The sequence below is a fragment of the Eubalaena glacialis genome, chromosome 4, assembly GCF_028564815.1.
Source record: "Eubalaena glacialis isolate mEubGla1 chromosome 4, mEubGla1.1.hap2.+ XY, whole genome shotgun sequence".
Lineage (NCBI taxonomy): Eukaryota > Metazoa > Chordata > Mammalia > Artiodactyla > Balaenidae > Eubalaena > Eubalaena glacialis.
This window is the reverse complement of record NC_083719.1, coordinates 110,237,997-110,261,850: the sequence shown is the minus strand read 5'-3', so window position 1 is coordinate 110,261,850 and position 23,854 is coordinate 110,237,997.

The following is a 23,854-nucleotide window of genomic DNA, read 5'->3' as shown; positions in this document are numbered from 1 at the left end:
GGGCCCCTTTTCTCTGACGCTTTTTCCATAGAACAGCTAGGAACTAATGTGAACCACCATCTGGAGCCCAGGTCTCTGAAAGCCTCACGGATTCTCCCCTGGGCCCTGTCAACTGCCTCCACACCCCCGCTCTGCCCAGAAGCCGGGTGGAGGACTCGGGGCTTCCACTGCAGTGGGACACAGCGTCCTACATTAGCAAGGCCTCAACAGTCTGCTGCTTCTTTGACGGCCACAAACATTGCTGAGATTCACAATCTGTCCAAATGCAATGAATGTTAGGTCTTAGGATACAATAATGAAGAAGACTGGGCCCGCCATCAAGGAGCTACCAGGAGAGGGAGAGAGACAGACAATAAAGAAGTGAACACATGCACAAAAAAAGACAATTTCAGACAGTGATGAGTGTCATTAATAAAAATAAAACAAGGCACTGTGATAGAGTCTGACTGGGTGAGCACCATGAGGTGGCGTCCTCAGGCAAGGCCTCCTGAGGAGGGGACATCTGAGTCCACACCTGAGTGACAAGAGAGAAGCAACCACAGGAAGAAGTGGGGATATAGAAGAGCAGTGCCAAGGCCTTCCATGGGAGTACAGGGAGACTTTGAGGAAGAGGAAACCAGTGTAGTTGGGGAGGGGGCAGTGGAAGGGGATGAGTCAATAAGGTAGGCAGGGCTAGATCCCATACAGTCGTTAGGCCTGGTAAGGACTCTGAATTCTATTCCAAGTTGGAGGATTTTAAAGCAGGCTTATGATGTAATCTAATTTTAGGTTTTTTAAAGATTCATCTGGCTGCTGTGAGAGAGTAGACAGCAGTGGGACAAGAGTAGGAGAGAATGGATTCTCCATATATTTTGAAAGCAGAACTGAAAGAGTTGCTGACAGACAGACACAGGGTGTGAGAGTATAAAAGGAGTCAGGGATGAGTTGGAAGATTTGGGCTGAACCATTGAATGGATTGGGGTGCCATGAACTGAAATGGGGAAGACCACAGAAAAGTAGGTTGATAGGGTGGTAGGGACATGAGAGTTCTGTGTTTACTCTCATATGTTCATGATGCTCCAGTTGGAGAGTAACAGAAAGTACAAGTCAAACTGGCCTAAACATCAAGTGGAATGTATTGACTCTGATAACTGAAAAGTCCAGAATTCAAGCATGTTTTCATCCATGGATCCTTAACCTGGCTTTGTCCTCAATCTGGCTTCCCTCAGTGGGATAAAATGACTGTATCGTTTCAGTCTCAACACCCACCAGAAGAAGAAGCTTCTACTGCCTAACCATTAAACAAAATTTCTAAACTTTTGTTCTATTTGATTGGATCAATTTAGATCACCAATCACTGTGGCAAATGGGAATGGGGTTATATTAATTGTCTTCACCAATCAGAGACCATCCCTGGAGGTGTGGACAGGAATATCTGCTTACAAAAGGGGGAGGAACAGAATAGATGCTGGGAAAGCAGCCCTAAGGTCCACAGAGCCACGGTTCATTAGAGATGCCACTTAGATGTACAACAGGAACTACCAAGGGGAAAGCTGGATGTAGGAGTCCGAAGCTCAGGAGAGAGGTCAGAGTGGGAAATAAACACTTGTCATTGGTGTATAGATAGTACTTACAGCATGAGCCTAGAAGAGGATACCTGAGGAGTATAAATGCAAATCTGAGAGTTCATCCCTGGGGCATGCCAACATTTAGAGGAAGGACTCTTCTAAAGAGAAGCCAGCAAAGGGAGAACAAAGGAGCAGCCAGTGAGATAGAAGGAAAGCCTGGGGAATGTGTAATCATGGACTTAAGAGAGGAAAATATTCAGGAGAATGTTTTCCTTCAGCTGAGTTGAAAGCTGCTGAGCAAAAAAGCAAGATGAGAACAGAGACATGGATCCAACATGGTGCTCATCAATGACCTTGACAAGTGACACCTCAGGGACAGACTATGAGGTGAGGAAGTGGAATAGTGAATATAGATGACTCTTTCAAGGAGTTTGGCTGTCAATGGGGAAGAAAAAAGGTATGACATCTGGGAGGGTCATGAAATCAAGTAAAACTTAGGTCATCATGGCTGGATTCAGTGCCCACGTGGTCCACGGAGCTGTGGTCCAAGGGGAGCAGCCTGACTACAGGACAGTCATTTTCTTCTCTGTTCTGGGATGAACTTGGACTCAGAGCAGCCCTGGGCTAGGAGCCCCTCCTTGCCCCTCAGACCACTTGGTGTTAGAGCATGCAGCCTACCACATTGTGACTACCCACATCCACCTCCTCTCAACACACCAGGCTTGCACAGGGGTGAGCAGAGTGAAGTAAAGGACTAAGCCCTATTCACTGTGGCATCAGCACAGTGGAAAGCACAGGAGGAAAGTCCTGGGTTCTGACAAAAATGACTGATAGGGAGTTGGGAGGGGTGGGCAGCAGTGCAGCTGGGACTGGACAGAAATGAAAGTGAAGGATGAGGGACAGTAGAGGTCCAATGGCCAGCATGGTGGGAAGAACAGCATGAGTGCTGGAAAGTCATGAGGCCCTGTTTGTGTGGGATGTATACGGGTAAGGGCGATGAAAGGGGAGAACCAGGGTCGCAGAAGTTATTGACTGGAAGGGGAGGGCAGGAGCAGGGTCCTAAAAGTGCAGGTCATCCTGGAGGCTGCCCTAAGATGATGGTGGTACCTGGCCTGGGAGAAGCCCTATAAACTGGTCTAAGCTGTCGCATGTGCCATGATAATGTTTTGAAGTATTAACCTCCTTCTGAGCTTTGTTTCTTAGCTCATGCTACAAAGAGGAAATACCAAACTCCACCGCAGAGCTTCATTCACACCAGTGAAAGAAGCCACGTGAGGGATGGTCAGCATGCAAAGACCATCACTCTAATTCCCAGGGGCAAGATCTATCCATGGCTGACTCTGGGACCTCAGGTCTCTTGGGAAGAGAGACTTGGCTTGGACGTGGCTGGATTGATTGTCATTGGAATGACAGGGGGGACATCTATAACAGCTCAGGGTGTGGGCAAGAATCTTGGCCACCATTGCCTGGACACTAGAAGGAGCCCAAAAGTGACAACATTTGGTAAATGAAAGTGAACAAGTGATCAAATGAGTGATCAACTCTGAAACCCAATTTCCAAAAAGGCAGCAGAGATTCAAGAAAGAAAAAGCCAGGTTAGGAAGGATTGAGTCAAATCAGTGAGCAACCTCTCTGTCCTCAGGGGAGGCTTGGGCCTCAGCCATGCCTGGGCATGAGAGGACACTGACTCATGGGAAAGACACCGTAATCAGGATCAATGTGATTTTGTGGGGGAGGATATTAGATAAACACCTATAAGATGTTCCTTTGCCTGGACTTTTCTTTCCTCCCACTGTTCACCCTGTGTTATCTGGAGCCCACACCCACTTCCGCTCGTGCGGTCCTTCCCCTGCATCCCCTCACTCCATCCCCAGAGCAGCCAGCCCACGCCTACCCAGCCTGTCTTCTCTACAGCCACCGCCTGCATAGGTCCCACTCACATTCTTTGAAAAGAGATGACATTTTTTAATTTTCATTCTGGCTACAAATGTAATATACGTTCATGACAAACAATTTGGAAAACTCAGAAAAGTACCAAAAAGAGTACAAAAACCACCCTCAATCCCAAACTTTCTCTCTTGACACATCATTTTGTGTCTTTTTTGACTCCCTTATATAAAGGGAGATGTGGTTATAAACCACATCTTCCTTTTTTTTTTTTTTAGTTGGAACCATGCTTAGAGTCCGGTTTATAAATTTTATAATGGAATGGAAGCTTTCATGAGAGTAAGAACGTTATCTTGTTCATTGCTGTTCAGTGGCACCTGGGAGTCGCTCAATAAATATTTGTCAGAAGAGTGGATTTTACAGCTTGTTTTCACTTAATGCCATGTGACCATTTTCTGGCATTATTATGTATTCTCTTACGCCCTTATTTTTAATGGCTGCATGGTATTTTATCCTATGTGTATATAATAATTTTTAAAATATAACCCACTATTGGTAAATATTGAAGTTGCCACAAATATTTTATGCTATAGGTAATATCAGGCTGAACATCTTTGACTATTCATATATAGCTATTGCTACACATTACTTTCAGAAGATAGATTCCTAGAAGTGCAATTGCTGGATTGAATGTGCTTACTTAAAACTTCTATACATTTGTCTAATTGCCCTGCCACCCCAAAAGGCTGATCCAAACACATGTCCTCAACCCTTTTCAGTGGAATCTATTACCATGTTTTAAACTTTGATAATTAATAGTAAAGATGTACCTTATTTTTACTGAATTTTTCTTTGATTACTTGTGAGATTGGCTAATTTTTATGTTTACAAGCTATTTGTATTTTTTTTCTTTTCTGTATTGCTTAGTCATCTTCTTGCCCCTTATTCTTTTCAGGGTGTGTTTTTTCTAATTGATTTGTAAGAGCTCCTCATATAATAAATATTTTTGAGTTGCAAAATTAAAAAATTTCATGTAGTATTTTTGTTTAGTGTTTGAGCTTTCTAGTAAATTGATCTATTTCTGTGCCACAGATTTAATTTTTGTGTGATTCATTATATTATTTATTGTGGCATTTATTATTGTGGCAGTATTTTTTGTTTTTTTTGGTTGCACCAGGTCTTAGTTGCGGCACATGGACTCCTTAGTTGCAGCAGGCAGGCTCCTTAGCTGTGGCATGTGAACTCTTAGTTGCGGCATGCATGTGGGATCTAGTTCCCTCACCAGGGATCGAACCCAGGCTCCCTGCTTTGGGAGCGTGGAGTTTTATCCACTGCGCCACCAGGGAAGTCCCTAATTTTTTTTTCGTTATTTTTTTTTATTAGTTTTCCATTTTATACATATTAGTGTATATATGTCAATGCCAATCTCCCAATTCATCCCACCACCACCTGTCCCTAATTTTTAGTATTATTATACTTTAAAAAATGTCTCAGCCAGTATTGTACATGAATATTCTTCAAATTCAATTTAAACCCATTTTGTTAAGTTTAAAAATTAACACAAGAGATTAATTAAATGAGATTGCATTAAATGTAAATAAAACTTTGGGGAGAATTGATATCTTTGTAATATTTAGTATTTTAATCCAGGAATATCATTCATCTCTTCATTCATTGGAGTCTTCTTGCTCTTCATCTAGGTCCTGAACATGTCTTGTTTACTCCCATTTTCTATTTTTTTCTTTGTTGCTTTTGTAAAGGAAATATTTCCCTGTATATTTTCTGTTACATTTGTTTTCATATTTAATAAATATTCAATCACCTTACAAACACTCCTGGGTAGTACAAAAGTTTTTAGTTGCTTCTTTTGGAGTTTCTACCCTCTAGGTGCTCACTTTTGGTCTTTCCTCCTTCTCTCTTCCATCTACAGGTGGAGGAAGAACTAAGTTTGAGTACCTCAAACCAGAGGACAGATCAACATGGACTCCTGTCCTCAGAGGAATATGGATGATCTTCCCCCAAGGGGATCATTTGTGCTTGCCTTGGAAAGATGAGTCTGATCTGGATAGATGTCTAGGGTGAGACAGGACGGACACGGTTTGCCCAGCCAAGGAACCACGGAATCAGGTCTCCTGGGAGGAGCAAAAACCAGGTGAAGCAGAGAGCGCATGGTGGGGAGTTGTGGGTAATACAGCTGGAGGTTCAGTAGAATCTGGTTACGGGCATTTGGAGCTAGCTGGAGGCCCTGAATTCCTGCTCTGGCAGGAAGACCTGCCCTTGAGGAACATGGTGATGGGAATGGGAGAGCCCAAGGAAGAAGAGGAGCTGAATGTGTATATGATGTTGGGCAGGTCTGTGGAAGGGGGCCAGAGGGAGCAGAGGTGCCTGGAAGGAGGACCAGTCTGCCAATCTCCTTCTTCCTTCAAGTGCCAATGCCTGCTCTCACCACCTGAGGACATCCTTCCTGAGCCTTTCCAAGGGCATAGTTTAGAGGTCCATCCTCCCCACTCCCATAAGGCCCATGCTAACTTTGGCACAAAAAAATGCTGCCCCTAGGGCAAATTGTTTCTAATTCTCCGCCTGAACAGGTCTTGTTGGTATTTACAACTGCTTCATGATTTCTCTTTCATTCTGAAATCCTACAACACCCGGCTTGTATTGAGTGTCTCCTGAATGCCAGATGACTGAGCACATACCAGCATAAGTACTGAGTGGAGGAGGTGGCAGGTGGCAGGCCTCTCTTGGGTGGAGAGGGTGGCCTTGTGGGTTTCAGTCTGATGCTCCCACAGGTGAGCATCACCTCCCTCACTCTTTACCCCACGTTCTCTGGGAATTCACCTTGTGAAACTGTCCTCTCTTCAGTATACGCTTGGGCCCAGCATGTCCATCCTGGGTGTTTTACGTTCCATTACCTTTTCCTTGTTTGGGAGCTTTCATTCTGCAGATTAAAAAGATTTTTTGGAAATTATTTTGAGTGAGGTTGGAGTTGTACAGCACATGTATGCAGGATGAACTGGTATTTTGGGTGGATTCCCTGCTGTATGTCATCACTGAGAGCTTGTGGTTCCCCCCAGTGTTTCTATGAATGCACAGGATATTCTCTTTCCTTCTCTCTGGGGTATTCCCCACACAAACCACAGTGAGGCTTTAATAGCTTTAGGGATGACAGCAAAGACTCGGGTTACTAGGGTTATACTTGCCATCTTTTCCCACTAGAAAGTAGATTGGCTCCTGAATTCAAGTCTCCTCTTCCCAAGAAATTAACTTTTTTAAAAATTTTTTTTATAAAGACAGTGAAATAGAGAGAAAGTCTTTATTTATTTATTTATTTATTTATGGCTGTGTTGGGTCTTCGTTTCTGTGCGAGGACTCTCTCTAGTTGTGGCAAGCGGGGGCCACTCTTCATCGCGGTGCGCGGGCCTCTCGCTATCGCGGCCTCTCTTGTCGCGGAGCACAGGCTCCAGACATGCAGGCTCAGTAATTGTGGCTCACGGGCCCAGTTGCACCGCGGCATGTGGGATCTTCCCAGACCAGGGCTCGAACCCGCGTCCCCTGCATTGGCAGGCAGATTCTCAACCACTGCGCCACCAGGGAAGCCCAGAAATTAACTCTTGCTTTTCTTTTTTACATAGGAAATCCTCTATTCCTAATTTTAAGAGATTTTATTGAGAAAAGATGTTGAATTGTAGTGGATTCCTCTTTAGTATGATTTTTGCCAATTTTCCTGTTAATAGGTATAAAGGAAAGAACATGGGCTTGGGAGTTGGATGGCTTTGGACAAACCTCAGGCTAGCTGTGGGATCTTAGGCAAGTTACTTCAGCTCTCTAAGCCTCAATATCCTCATCTGCAAAATGAGGTATTTTAGTACAAATGATAGCAAGCAGTAATAACCTACCCAAGCCATCTAAAGATTGATTAGAGGTCACTAAAGATTGATTAGAGGTCACTGGGAAGTACCTCACATGCTCCAAACACAGGAATGCAGCTGGGCCTCCAGGGCACACTGGAATCAGGGATGCAGCCACAGTTGGAAATGCAGGTCACCAGAAGTTCAGAATCTAGCATGGACTGGCTAAAAAATCTTTCCCTGGGGATTTGTTTTGAGATGCAACATAGTTGAGCCTGAGCCCTCTTCTGGTCTTGTTTTTCTCACTGACTTCCCTCACCCCTCACTGGCCCATAGAGAACTCAACAATGAATTTCTCTCTGTTTCTCATCTCTGCTTCTCTGGGTGTATTTGCTTCATTTTTCATGTTTTCTGCAGATGTGCACTCTCTGCAGAAAAGGACTAAAATTCCAATTCCAAATTTCCAGGGAAGAACTACAATGGGTCCAGCTATTGTTCCAGTTATTGGTCATTTTGACCAATCATTAGTGACCAGGGTACAGAGTCACCTGTGTGAACATGGCAGCCCCCATTGTAAAGCTATGGATGGATTGAAGGTCATAGTGAGAGCAACATTTCCTAAAGAAGCTGCTGCAGAGATAATCCTAGCATCCTTATATCTTAGAGTTGCTGAGGGTAGAATATGAGCTCATTGTGTAATTACACCTGGATGATGCTCAACAAATCTTTAGGTACTGCCCTGACTGCATGTTCCATATCAGCCTGGCACATGGGAGATAGATTCTATTTTATGTTAGTGGAAATTCAAGTTACATATTTAATCATCAGTTAAAATTTTATTTAGGATTTTTTTGGTGCCCATATTTATATCTGATATTGGCCTATTTTTAAAAAATATTTATTTATTTATTTTTATTTATTTTGGCTGCGCCAGGTCTTAGTTGCAGCACGCGGGATCTTTGTTGCAGCATGCGGGATCTTTAGTTGCGGCATGCATGTGTGATCTAGTTGCCGACCAGGGATCAAACCCAGGCCCCCTGCATTGGGAGCACAGGGTCTTACCCACTGGACCACCAGGGAAGTCCCTGGCCTATCTATTTTTTTTTTAAATTTATTATTATTTTTTAATTGAAGTACAGTTGATGTACAATATTATAAAGTAAAATGTGTACAATATAGTAATTCACAATTTTTAAAGTTTATACTCCATTTATAGTTATTACAAAATATTGGCTATATTCCCCGTGTTGTACAATATATTCTTGTAGCTTATTTTATAGCTAGTAGTTTGTACCTCTTAATCCCTTACCCCTGTATTTCCCCTCCCCCTTCCCTCTCCCCACTAGTAACCACTAGTTTGTTCTCTATATCTGTGAGTCTGCTTCTGTTTTGTGATATTCACTAGAGGCCTATCTGTTTTTAATTGTTTAAAAGTTTGAGGTCACATCAACTTTTGGAATTCTGTCTGTATTTACTTCATAAATTGAATTAGATGACAAATAATGTTTTTATATGGTTTCAGATACTTTATATAATATAGTGATTATTTATGTCTTCAAATTAAATAAAATTCTCCTTAGAGGGTAATGGATAGCACATTAGACTGGGAGTCAGACTGTCCATGTTTTGGTCTTTGTCTTAATTTTCTGTGTGACCTCGAGCAAGTCCCTGCCCCTCCCTGGGCCTCTGTGGGATTAGGGAGGATGGGACAGCTGGCTCAGATGTGTTGAGCTCCCACTTAGGTGGTTCTTCTGGGGAGTCAGCCACTGGTCCTTGGGGTTGTTTCTTTTGGCAGGCCCCTTCTGCACCTTTCTGGTGCCTTCTAGCAGATTTCTAGCCAGTAGTTTTTTCCCCACCTATTTTTTTTTTTTTAATTGGCGTATAATTGCTTTACAATGTTGTGTTTGTTTCCGCTGTACGACAAAGTGAATCAGCTATATGCATACCTATATCCCCTCCCACTTGGACCTCCCTCCCACCCCCCATCCCCATCCCACCCAGCTAGGTCATCACAGAGCACTGAGCTGAGCTCCCTGTGCTGTACAGCAGGTTCCCACTAGCTATCTGTTTTACACACGGTAGTGTATATATGTCAGTCCTAATCTTTGAAGTGCTTTGTGTTGTGCTCTTGTTTCTCTCCTGGCCCAGAGGGTGCCCTCTCAAAGCACTGTTTTTTGTTATCTGTGGGTCTGAGCCCATGTGGGCAGTGTCTTGGGCATTGATTTTTTGGTTCCCTGTTATAAGCTCTGAGACTGGGAAGCAGCCTGACTCCCTCCAGGAGATGTACCATCCTGTTCTGAAAATTCACTTCTCCTTTGACTTCCCAGCACTGGCCCCTCCTCGAGAGCTCCTCCTTCCACCACCTCTAAAAATGTCTGCCTCTGTCCACCTCCTACCCTCTATAACATCTTCCTGGGTTGCCATGAGTCACTCTTAAGGTCCTCATGGCCACCTCCAGGCCTGACCATGTGGACTTCTAATGGCCACCAGAGAAGGGGAGGACTGGGGCAGATGCCAAGAGACCACAGGTCAGGATGTGAGGAGTCCAGTAGCACTGACCCTCTACTCACACCTTGTAATTCATGCCATGTAGGAGGGGACATCATTCTGATTTCTGTCATGATCTTCCCATGACATGCTTCTCCCTCTCAAACACCCCAACCCTTTCTGAACCAAGAGAGAGCTCTGGAAATACTTCTTTTTATAATAGATTTTTTTCTTGTTGCAAAAATGTCTATTCATTGTAGCAAATTTGGAAAATACAGGTAAATTCAAAGAAGAGAAAAAAAAAACCCTTATAATCTGACCACTCAGTGATAATCACTATTAACCTTTCTTCCATTTTTTCCCATGAATGTATAAATGCTTTTAAACATAATTGGAATCATACTGAATATATTGTTTTATAACCTGCATTTTTCAACTGGCCACATGCCACAAACATCTCTCTGTGTTATTGTGCAGTCTTCTGCATCATCATTTTTTTTAATAATGTATTTTATTTTATTTATTTATTATTTTAAAATTTTATTTATTTATTTATTTTTGGCTGCGTTAGGTTTTCATTGCTGCATGGGGGCTTTCTCTAGTTGTGGCGAGCGGGGGCTACTCTTCGTTGTGGTGCGCGGGCTTTTCATTGCGGTGGCTTCTCTTGTTGTGGAACATGGGCTCTAGGCGCGCAGGCTTCAGTAGTTGTGGCACGCAGGCTCAGTAGTTGTGGCTCGCGGGCTCTAGAGCGCAGGCTCAGTAGTTGTGGTTCATGGGCTTAGTTGCTCCGCGGCATGTGGGATCTTCCGGACCAGGGCTCGAACCCGTGTCCCCTGCATTGGCAGGCGGATTCTTGCTTCTGCCTTGTTTCAGCAAGATGGAGCCCACATGTAGGACTCTCTCCCACTCATCGTTGGCTTTTGAATCAAAGGCTCATGAGGGTTCATCTCACCGGTACAGTCTAAGTCACTTATCTACCTGTTCCTGCAAGGGAGGCTGGAAAAGGAAGTTTTCTGGATTCTACCTTGGGAAGGAGGTACTTACAATGTGTATACAATCAAAATATCAAAATATAGGAGAGTGTTCAAAAATGTTGGCAAGCTCAAATAACAGAGGGTCCATCACTATCAGAGAAGCATGGCCCAGATGTCCTAGCTGCAGGAAAACCTGGGCCCAAAGTGGCTGAGTCCATCCTTGACTGGCTCTTAAGGTCACTAGCAGGTTGGACATAGAGTGGACATGAGGCCTTGCAGAACAGAAAGTTGCCACTTGCTCAGGGCTGCACAGCATGACAACATCAGAGCCAGGACTGGGAGTGCTGTCCTATGCCCCACTTTGATGCCTGGCAAGATTTAGAGCCCAACTCAAATATTTTCCTCCTCCAGGAGATCTCCCCTGGGTTGAATGTGTGTCATCACGTTCACCACCCTGGACTGCTGTTACTGCTGCTTCCTATTTGTCTCTCCTGCCCCTGCAGTGCCCAGGAGGGGGCCAGGCACATTATTAGTAAACATGAGCTGAATGAATGAATGAACAAATAAGAGTCTGGAGGCCAGAAGTGCTGTGTGACCTGAGGCAGATGCTCTCACCTCTAGACTTCAGTCTCCTGTTCTGTTGAGTGGGATAATGTTCTCTGCATTCTTTGGGTCAGGCCCTGTGCCAGGGCTGAAAACATGATCAGGATCATGCTTGCCTGCCCTCTCAGAGATGCTGATCTGGGAGGAGATGGCATGAACAGTGCTGACCACTACTGTGGGTGACCTTGCTAAAAAAGAGAAATCCAAGGGTCCTCCAGCCTGGCCTAGGTATCTCTGGGCCCTGGATTCCCTCCTGTTGGGTTCCATGGCTGCCACACCCATGCAGGGTCACAACTGCCCAGGCTCACAAATGGTGCATAGGTGGAAAACCACAGAGCAGGAAGGAGATCTCTGAAGCCCAGGATAGGAAAGAACAAAACCCCTTACCTAGTGATAGGAACAGGCCTAGAGAGGAGAGGTCTTCCTGGTCTTCCTTCCCCATTCCTCAGGGAGGTACCAAGCCACGCTCAGTGAAAAAAAAGGAAAATAATATGTTAAGCTGTAATATGTCACAGCTTCAGTACAGGTTTTTGAATTAAAGTGTTCACAAGTAGCAGAGATAGCTGTAGGAATAGTAACTGGATGCGACATCCTGCAGGAGGCCACACTAAATGTGTCCCATGACATCATTCTGGAGAGGAGGCTGCCAGGAGTCACGCAAGGACCTGGAGCACTTCTGCAGCTGAGTGCTGCAGAGGAAGGCTGGGCCTGGGGCTTGAGGCATGGCTCCTGGGCCACTTGCTATGCGAAGAAATGCTTTGTTGGCTCCCTGACCTAGGAGAAGTTATCTGTCCACCTCTCTAAGATAATCTGATATGGGGACATACCTTCTTTCTGCCCAGCCTTCTGGTTTCCCCTGAGTTTCCTCCTGAGTACCAGAAGGTCTTTAGTTAATCTGCTGCTAGTGGGAGTAAAGGGATGGGATTCTGACAGCCATATGACACTCTCTTGGAGGATTCCTGCCAAGCTTGGAGCATGAGAGATTCCGAAGTCCCTGCCAGGCTGTCTGAGTTCAGCAGAAGCAGCTCTCCTAGGAGTCCAGATTCTACGATGGGGAAGAAGGTGGAAGTGCCTATTATAAACACAGGAAGCGTCTCAGAGGTATATACCTGCACACTTGCATCCACAAGGTGTACATAGAGAGGCTGGGCACACATGTCATGTATTGGTACTACAGGCACAGGCCCCTACACAAACTCACACCCTAGCTGCTGAGCTGTGAGCGCACATGCACACAGGGAAGGTGGCCTCTGCTGGGTCTGAAGAGACCTTTGGCCCTTCCACCCTCCACTGCCTGACCTCTGCTCTCTGATTTCCTAACCTTTTCTTCCTGGGTCAGCTAATGCCTGGCCTGGGAGGGCTGCTTATAGACAGGGTTAGGCTGCCTGAGCACTGTCCTCGGTGCTGGAGACCTGGTGGTACATGCATATTTGAGAACAAGAAAGAGTATTGGAGGAGGTGACCTTGAAATCCAGGTGTATGTGTCTACGGGAACCCACCAAAATAACTACACTCATTCTCCCAGAAGAATGTGCAACTGGACTTCCTCCTTTCAATCCCAGACACTGAAACAGAAGGTGTCCAGCTGAAACCAAGTCTGCCTGAAACTGAGTTCCCTTACTGAGTTTATGATTATCTCTCTATCCAAAACTTTATCCCCTTTCTTGTCCCCTCTGATCTCAATCCTCTGCTAACTGAACAGTAATCAACCAGTCAGATGACTATGATGTCAGTAACGTCATTAATGTACTAAAATTGCTATTATAGATACCATCACTAATGTACAAACACAGGTTGTTTCTCCAGGGCAAGATGAGCTAACAGACCCTGAGTCGTGGACCACCTGGCAAGAGAATCATAAATCAGAGGCATCCTGACTCATGAAACTAGGATTAAGAAATGTCACAAGATGATGATTAATTCCAGCCTCTTTGTCCTTCCCCTTTAAAAAAAAACCCTAACTCAAAGACCAGGTTGGAGTGGATTTGAGGCTTATCTTCCACTCTCTTGCTTAGCACTGTGCAATAAATGCTGTACTTTCCTTTACCACAACCTGGTGTCAGTAGATTGGTTTTGCTGAGCATTAGGCGAGTAGCCCGGGGTTTAGTTAAGTTACAATTTTTACAACCACAAAAGGACCACCATCCATCCCATGTAGACATCTCACCCACGGCACATTGGCCCCTGGCCAGTGGTGGCTCTCAGATCCTGTCTAGCAGCTGCCTGAATGCTTCTGTCTCATGGAGAGCCCCGAGGGCTTTCTGCTGACTGGGCATTGTTGGCTGATGGAGCTCTCAATTATGTGGTGAAAGACACAAGTCACGGGCTTGTTGAGAGGTCTCTGGCAAGTAGCGGAGCTCATATGTGACAACAGCAGGGTATTCTTCTCTGTTGCATTTGTCTTCATCTTTGGTAGGGCATTGGTTGAGATTTTCCCTTTTGAATTAGGGAACTGTGACCCCGAGAGACCGCTTTGCATTGGTTTGTTTGTTTGCTTGATATTTGACAACGCTGGCCGTGAACAGCTAATAATAGGTAATCAGAGCTCTTTTCCATCTTGTAGCCCCCTAGGGTGTATTTTACAGAATTGGGAAATTTTAGTTATGCATCTATGAAAAGAAAAAAATTGTATTTTATTGTAACACTGCTTGACTTCAGTACTCCTTAAAATCAGGAGAACAATGGCCCCTAATGGCTCTCTAAATTATAATGCCGTCTATCAACTAGAACTGTTTTGTAAAAGGGAAGGAAAATGTGATGAAATTCCTTATATGTAGGCTTTTATGCTATTGTATTGAAGTGAGCCTTTGGGAACTGGTTTGGATTTGAGCCTTTCGGAACTGGTTTGACTTATCTTATGTACGTGTGTGAGTGTATATTTGTGTTGAAGGAGGTGCACTATTTTAGTTGACAGACATGGGCAACAAAAGTTCAGTTCCTAAAAATAGCCCTTTATGACGCATCCTATGAAATTGGATCACCTTTATTTATGGTTCTGTGACTAAAGTCAAACTTATACTGGTAACACCACATGGTCACAATATTCTTTAGGCTCTGGAGAAAAATGACCAAGACAAGGCTCATTTAACAATCCAAAACTGGTTTTGCTGGCTTGATAAAACATCTTTTCAGAACTTTTACCCTAAGGGAACAAGTCCTTCTAGGGGGAAATTGCTTTTCTCTCCCTGTGCCTTTGAGATGTAAATGTTCTAACAGGCTCTCAGGAACTCACCTTTATCTTATCTAGACCATCTCCAATTCTTGAGACTGAAGAAAAAAAGGGAAAAGAGGCCTTTTAAAACTTATTCCAACTGTTATTTATAAACTAGAGAGTTTTATATTGTAATACCTGATTCATTACTAAGTTTTAAAATGAAGCGATGAAATCTCTGGTTGTGTCTGTCTATATGTTTATGTGTGCATTATAAATATATGTCTTTATATTTGGATGGTCTTACCAAAAAAAATTTTTTTAACATCTTTATTGAAGTATAATTGCTTTACAATGGTGTGTTAGTTTCTGCTTTGTAACAAAGCGAATCAGCTATATATATACATATATCCCCATGTCTCCTCCTTCTTGCATCTCCCTCCCACCCTCCCTATCTCACCCTTCTAGGTGGGTACAAAGCACGGAGCTGATCTCCCTATGCTATGCAGCTGCTTCCCACTAGCTATCTATTTTACATTTGGTGATGTATATATGTCCATGCCACTCTCTCACTTTGTCCCAGCTTCCCCTTCCCCTTCCCCGTGTCCTCATGTCCATTCTCTATGTCTGCGTCTTTATTCCTGTCCTGCCGCTAGGTTCTTCAGAACCTTTTTTTTTTTTTGGATTCCATATATATGTGTTAGCATACGGTATTTGTTTTTCTCTTTCTGGCTTACTTCACTCTGTATGACAGTCTCTAGGTCCATCCACCTCACTACAAATAACTCAAATTTCATTTCTTTTTATGGCTGAGTAATATTCCATTGTATATATGTGCCACATCTTCTTTATCCATTCATCTGTTGACAGACTCTTGGTTGCTTCCATGTCCTGGAAATAGAGGCTATTGTAAATAGAGCTGCAGTGAACATTGTGGTACATGACCCTTTCTGAATTATGGTTCTCTCAGGGTATATGCCCAGTAGTGGGATTACTGGGTCGTATGGTAGTTCTATTTTTAGCTTTATAAGGAACCTCCATACTGTTCTCCATAGTGGCTGTATCAATTTACATTCCCACCAACATTGCAAGACAGTTCCCTTTTCTCCACACCCTCTCCAGCATTTATTGTTTGTAGATTTTTTGATGATGGCCATTCTGACTGGTGTGAGGTGATACCTCATTGTAGTTTTGATTTGCATTTCTCTAATGATTGGTGATGTTGAGCAGCCTTTCATGTGTTTGTTGGCAGTCTGTATATCTTCTTTGGAGAAATGTCTGTTTAGGTCTTCTGCCCATTTTTGGATTGGGTTGTTTGTTTTTTTGATGTTGAGCTGCACGAGCTGCTTGTAAATTTTGGAGATTAATCCTTTGTCAGTTGCTTCATTTGCAAATATTTTCTCCCATTCTGAGGGTTGTCTTTTCGTCTTGTTTATGTTTTCCTTTGCTGTGCAAAAGCTTTTAAGTTTCATTACATCCCATTTGTTTATTTTTGATTTTATTTCCATTTCTCTAGAAGGTGGGTCAAAAAGGATCTTGCTGTGATTGATGTCATAGACTGTTCTGCCTATGTTTTCCTCTAAGAGTTTGATAGTGTCTGGCCTTACATTTATGTCTTTAATCCATTTTGAGTTTATTTTTGTGTATGGTGTTAGGGAGTGTTCTAATTCCATTCTTTTACGTGTAGCTGTCCAGTTTTCCCAGCACCACTTATTGAAGAGGCTTTCTTTTCTCCATTGTATATTCTTGCCTCCTTTACCAAAGATAAAGTGACCATATGTGCGTGGGTTTATCTCTGGGCTTTCTATCCTGTTCCATTGATCTATATTTCTGTTTATGTGCCAGTACCATATTGTCTTGATTACTGTAGCTTTGTAGTATAGTCTGAAGTCAGGGAGTCTGATTCCTCCAGCTCTGTTTTTCTTTCTCAAGATTGCTTTGGCTATTCGGGGTCTTTTGTGTTTCCATACAAATTGTGAAATTCTTTGTTCTAGTTCTGTGAAAAATGCCATTGGTAGTTTGATAGGGATTGCATTGAATCTGTAGATTGCTTTGGGTAGTATAGTCATTTTCACAGTGTTGATTCTTCCAATCCAAGAACATGGTATATCTCTCCATCTGTTTCCATCATCTTTAATTTCTTTCATCAGTGTCTTATAGTTTTCTGCATACAGGTCTTTTTTCTCCTTAGGTAGGTTTATTCCTAGGTATTTTATTCTTTTTGTTGCAATGGTAAATGGGAGTGTTTTCTTAATTTCTCTTTCAGGTTTTTCATCATTGGTGTATAGGAATGCAAGAGATTTCTGTACATTAATTTTGTATCCTGCTACTTTACCAAATTGATTGATTAGCTCTAGTAGTTTTCTGGTAGCATCTTTAGGATTCTCTACGTATAGTATCATGTCATCTGCAAACAGTGACAGCTTTACTTCTTCTTTTCTGATTTGGATTCCTTTTATTTCTTTTTCTTCTCTGATTGCTGTGGCTAAAACTTCCAGAACTATGTTGAATAATAGTGGTGAGAGTGGGCAGCCTTGTCTTGTTCCTGATCTTAGTGGAAGTGGTTTCAGTTTTTCACCGGCTGTGGGTTTGTCATATATGGCCTTTATTATGTTGAGGTAAATTCCCTCTATGCCTACTTTCTGGAGGGTTTTTATCATTAATGGGTGTTAAATTTTGTCAAAAGCTTTTTCTGCATCTATAGAGATGACCGTATGGTTTTTCTCCTTCAATTTGTTAATATGGTGTATCACATTGATTGATTTGTGTATATTGAAGAATCCTTGCATTCCTGGGATAAACCCCACTTGGTCATGGTGTATTATCCTTTTAATGTGCTGTTGGATTCTGTTTGCTAGTATTTTGTTGAGGATTTTTGCATCTATGTTCATCAGTGATACTGGCCTGTAGTTTTCTTTCTTTGTGACATCTTTGTCTGGTTTTGGTATCAGGGTGATGGTGACCTCGTAGAATGATTTTGGGAGTGTTCCTCCCTCTGCTATATTGTGGAAGAGTTTGAGAAGGATAGGTGTTAGCTCTTCTCTAAATGTTTGATAGAATTCACCTGTGAAGCCATCTGGTCCTGGGCTTTTGTTTGTTGGAAGATTTTTAATCACAGTCTCAATTTCAGTGCTTGTGATTGTCTGTTTATATTTTCTATTTCTTCCTGGTTCAGTCTCGGAAGGTTGTGCTTTTCTAAGAATTTGTCCAATTCTTCCAGGTTGTCCATTTTATTGGCATAGAGTTGCTTGTAGTAATCTCTCATGATCCTTTGTATTTCTGCAGTGTCAGTTGTTATGTCTCCTTTTTCATTTCTAATTCTATTGATTTGAGTCTTCTCCCTTTTTTTCTTGATGAGTCTGGCTAATGGTTTATCAATTTTGTTTATCTTCTCAAAGAACAAGCTTTTAGTTTTATTGATCTTTGCTATTGATTCCTTCATTTCTTTTTCATTTATTTCTGATCTGATCTTTATGATTTCTTTCCTTCTGATAACTTTGGGGTTTTTTTGTTCTTTCTCTAATTGCCTTAGGTGTAAGGTTAGGTTGTTTATTTGAGATGTTTCTTGCTTCTTGAGGTAGGATTGTATTGCTCTAAACTTCCCTCTTAGAACTGCTTTTGCTACATCCCATAGGTTTTGGGTCATCATGTTTTCATTGTCATTTGTTTCTAGGTATTTTTTCATTTCCTCTTTGATTTCTTCAGTGATCTCTTGGTTATTTAGTAGTGTATTGTTCAGCCCCTATGTATTTGTATTTTTTACAGATTTTTTCCTGTAATTGATATCTAGTGTCATAGCATTGTGGTTGGAAAAGATTCTTGATATGATTTCAATTTTCTTAAATTTACCAAGGCTTGATTTGTGACCCAAGATATAATCTATCCTGGAGAATGTTCCATGAGCACTTGAGAAGAAAGTGTATTCTCTTGTTTTTGGATGGAATGTCCTATAAATATCAATTAAGTCCATCTTGTTTAATGTATCATTTAAAGCTTGTGTTTCCTTATTTATTTTCCTTTTGCATGATCTGTCCATTGGTGAAAGTGGGGTGTTAAAGTCTCCTACAATGATAGTGTTATTGTCGATTTCTCCTTTTATGGCTGTTAGCATTTGCCTTATGTGTTGAGGTGCTCCTATGTTGGGAGCGTAAAAATTTACAATTGTTATATCTTCTTCTTGGACTGATCATTATGTAGTGTCCTTCTTTGTCTCTTGTAATAATCTTGATTTTAAAGTCTATTTTGTCTGATATGAGAATTGCTACTCCAGCTTTCTTCTGATTTCCATTTGCATGGTATAACTTTTTCCATCCCCTCACTTTCAGTCTGTATGTGTCCCTCAGTCTGAAGTGGGTCTCTTGTAGACAGCATATATACGGGTCTTGTTTTTGTATCCATTCAGCCAGTCTATGTCTTTTGGTTGGAGCATTTAATCCATTTACATTTAAGGTAGTTATCAATATGTATGTTCCTATTACCATTTTCTTAATTGTTTGGGGATTGTTATTGTAGGTCTTATCCTACTCTTGTGTTTCTTGCCTAGAGAAGTTCCTTTAGCATTTGTTGTAAAGCTGGTTTGGTGGTGCTGAATTCTGTTAGCTTTTGCTTGTCTGTAAAGGTTTTAATTTCTCTGTCAAATCTGAATGAGATCCTTGCTGGGTATAGTAATCTTGGTTGTAGGTTTTTCCCTTTCATCACTTTAAATATGTCCTGCCACTACCTTCTGGCCTGCAGAGTTTCTGCTGAAAGAGCAGCTGTTAACCTTATGGGGATTCCCTTGTATGTTATTTGTTGTTTTTCCCTTGCTGCTTTTAATATTTTTTCTTTGTATTTAATTTTTGATAGTTTGATTAATATGTGTCTTGGCATGTTTCTCCTTGGATTTATCCTGTATGGGACTCTGTGCGGTTCCTGGACTTGATTGACTATTTCCTTTCCCATATTAGGGAATTTTTCAACTATAATCTCCTCAATTATATTCTCAGTCCCTTTCTTTTTCTCTTCTTCTTCTGGGACCCCTAGAATTCAAATATTGGTGCGTTTAATGTTGTCCCAGAGGTCTCTGAGACTGTTCTCAATTATTTTCATTCTTTTTTTTATTCTGCTCTGTGGTAGTTATTTCCAGTATTTTATCTTCCAGGTCACTTATCCGTTCTTCTCCCTCAGTTATTCTGCTATTGATTCCTTCTAGAGAGTTTTAAATTTCATTTATTGTGTTGTTCATCATTGTTTGTTTTCTCTTTAGTTCTTCTAGGTCCTTGTTAAATGTTTCTTGTATTTTCTCCATTCTATTTCCAAGATTTTGGATCACCTTTACTATCATTACTCTGAATTCTTTTTCAAGTAGACTGCCTATTTCCTCTTCATTTATTTGGTATGGTGGGTTTTTACCTTGCTTCTTCATCTGCTGTGTGTTTGTCTGTCTTCTCATTTTGCTTAACTTACTGTGTTTGGGGTTTCCTTTTTGCAGGCTGCAGGTTCATAGTTCCCGTTGTTTCTGGTCTCTGCCCCCAGTGGCTAAGTTTGGTTCAGTGGGTTGTGTAGGCTTCCTGGTGGAGGGGACTGGTGCCTGTGTTCTGGTGGATGAGGCTGGATCTTGTCTTTCTGGTGGTAGGACCGTGTCCGGTGGTGTGTTTTGGGGTATCTGTGACCTTATTATGATTTTAGGCAGCCTCTCTGTTAATGGTTGGGGTTGTGTTCCTGTCTTGCTAGCTGTTTAGCATAGGGTGTCCGGCACTGTAGCTTGCTGGTTGTTGAGTGGAGCTGGGTCTTAGCATTGAGATGGAGATCTCTGGGAGAGATTTCACCATTTGATATTATGTGGAGCTGGGAGGTCTCTGGTAGACCAATGTCCTGAACTCAGCTCTCCCACCTCAGAGGCACAGGCCTGACACCCGGCCAGAGCATGAAGACCCTGCCAGCCAAACGGCTCAGAAGAAAATGGAGAAAAAAAGAAAGAAAGAAAGAAAAATAAATAAATAAAATATTAAAAAAAAATTTTAAGTAATAAAAAAAGAAAAAAGAAAGAAAGGAAGAAAGAAGAGAGCAACCAAACCAAAACACAAATCCACCATTGATAACAAGCGCTAAAAACTATACTAAAAAAAAAATATATATATATGGACAGACAGAACCCTAGGACAAATGGTAAAAGCAAAGCTATACAGACAAAATCACACAAAGAAGCATACACATACACACAAAAAGAGAAAAAGAAAAAAAATATATATATCTATATATTTTTAAAAAATGGAAGAGAGCAACCAAATCAATAAACAAATCTACCAATGATAATAAATTCTAAATACTAAACTAAGATAAACATGAGACCAGAAACTAATTAGATGCAGAAAGCAAACCCCAAGTCTACAGTTGCTCCCAAACTCCACCACCTCAATTTTGGGATGATTTGTTGTCTATTCAGGTATCCCAGAGATGCAGGGTACATCAAGTTGATTGTGGAGAGTTAATCCGCTGCTCCTGAGGCTGATGGGAGAAATTTCCCTTTCTCTTCTTTGTTCACACAGCTCCTGGGGTTCAGCTTTGGATTTGGCCCCGTCTCTGCATGTATGTCGCCTGAGGGCATCTGTTCCTGCCTGGACAGGATGGGGTTAAAGTAGCAGCTGTTTCCGGGGCTCTGGCTCACTGGGGCCGGGGGTAGGGAGGGGTACGGAATGCGGGGCAAGACTTCGGTGGCAGAGGCCAGCATGATGTTGCAACAGCCTGAGGCGCACCCCAGGGAAGTTGTCCCTGGATCACGGGATCCTGGCAGTGGTGGGCTGCACAGGCTCCTGGGAGGGGAGGTGTGGATAGTGACCTGTGCTTGCACACAGGCTTCCTGGTGGCTGCAGCAGCAGCCTTAGCGTCTCCTGCCCATCTCTGGTGTCCAAGCTGATAGCTGCGGCTCGCGCCTCTCTCTGGAGCTCGTTTAGGTGATGCTCTGAATCCCCCCTCCTCGCGCAGCCTGAAACAATGGTCTCTTGCCTCTTAGGCAGCTCCAGACTTTTTCCCGGACTCCCTCCCGGCTAGCTGTGGTGCACTAGGCCCCTTCAGGCTGTGTTCACACCACCAACCCCAGTCCTTTCCCTGGGATCTGACCTCCGAAGCCGGAGCCTCAGCTCCCAGCCCCCACCCGCCCTGGTGGGTGAACAGACAAGCCTCTTGGGCTGGTGAGTGCTGAGTGGCACTGATCCTCCGTGCGGGAATCTCTCCACTTTGCCCTCTGCACTCCTGTTGCTGCGATCTCCTCTGTGGCTCTGAAGCTTCCCCCTCCCGCCCAGCCCTCGTCTCCACCCACGAAGGGGCTTCCTAGTGTGTGGAAACTTTTCCTCCTTCACAGCTCCCTCCCAGAGGTGCAGGTCCCGTCCCTATTCTTTTGTCTCTGTTTTTTCTTTTTTGTTTTGCCCTACCCAGGTACGTGGGGAGTTTCTTGCCTTTTGGGAAGTCTGAGGTCTTCTGCCAGCGTTCAGTAGGTGTTCTACAGGAGTTGTGCCACATGTAGATGTATTTCTGATGTATTTGTGGGGAGGAAGGTGATCTCCAAGTCTTACTCCTCTGCCATCTTGAAGGTCTCAGTCGTACCAAAATTAATTTCTAAATAGCTCTATTTAATCGGCTTAAAGGAAGTTGAGTGCATACATAATTCCCAGAAATATAAAAGTAACTAACCCCAGTGAATTTCAGGTTTACATGAACTGGGAAATATTTCATATTAAATTAATATTTGGTATTAAAGTTAGTTTAAGTGTACTGGTTTAATTAATACAGATATGTCGGGACTTCCCTGGTGGTCCAGTGGCTAAGACTCCATGCTCCCAATGCAGGGGACTCGAGTTCGATCCCTGGGTAGGGAACTATATCCCACATGCCACAACTAAGAGTTCTCATGCTGCAACTAAAGATCCCACATGCTGCCAGGAAGATCTCGCATGCAGCAACGAAGATCCCGTGTACAGCAATTAAGACCTGGCATAGCCAAATAAATACATAAATAAATATTAAAAGAAAATACAGACATGTCTTTAGAGCCATCAACATTAAGTATAATACTTTTATCGTACCTAGGTTTACTAGATGTCAAATAAGATCTTATTATATCTGTTACAAAATTTGTCAGCAAAAAAAATAATAACTTGGTATAATGAAATTTTTATAAGTCAATTAAATATAAATTAAATATAAATGAGATAAAAGCTTTTAGGTAAACTCTTCAAGGATAATTATGTTTTAGGAATGTCTGCTTAAAAACAGTCTCTCCAGCTTTTGGCTGCTTGAAACTCTAAAGTTTTGCTAAATTAAGTGATGAAAGTTTTCAAAATATCTAGGTCATTCCCAAATAAAATAAGATACTGGAACATTAATTGCTGAACATAGGCTTCCTTTTACAGAGACAATAAAGATATTTAGAACTATTAATAAATATGTTTAGTGTCACACCAAGACATTTTTGGAAAGTAAGCACATGTTTTTAGAAATTACAAATAATATTTATAAGTTTGCCAATCTACAGAATGCTAATGTAAGACAGTTCATAATTGCTTACTTCTTAGTTTTCACTAGAAATTAAGGTTTTTAAGAGTTGAGAATTCTAATTATATATGTAATTAAAACTAAAAATTAATAAGGAAAACATCTTTGTATGCAAGGAAAAAGGTATGAGGAATGGAAAGGCATCTTGTTAAGGGAAAATAATTTTGTCTGAAATCTGGTTATTTCTAAACAGGAGAGAAAATAAAGGACAAATTAATATAGATATAGAAAGTTGTAGAAGATTTGCAAGAGGAAAAAAAAATCTTTAGAAAGGAATTCGAGTCTCTCCCATCAGGAAACTTACACAAGCCTCTTAGATAGCCTCATCCACCAGAGGGCAGACAGCAGAAGCAAGAAGAACTACAATCCTGCGGCCTGTGGAACAAAAACCATACACAGAAAGATAAACAAGATGAAAAGGCAGAGGGCTATGTACCAGATGAAGGAACAAGATAAAACCCCAGGAAAACAACTAAAGGAAATGGAGCTAGGCAATCTTCCAGAAAAAGAATTCAGAATAATGATAGTGAAGATGATCCAGGACCTCAGAAAAAGAGTGGAGGCAAAGATTGAGAAGATGCAAGAAATGTTTAACAAAGATCTAGAAGAATTAAAGAACAAACAAACAGAGATGAACAATACAATAACTGAATGAAAAATACACTAGAAGGAATCAATAGCAGAACAACTGAGGCAGAAGAACAGATAAGTGACCTGGAAGACAGAATGGTGGGATTCACGGCTGCAGAACAGAATAAAGAAAAAAGAATGAAAAGAAATGAAAACAGCCTAAGAGACCTCTGGGACAACATTAGACGCAACAACATT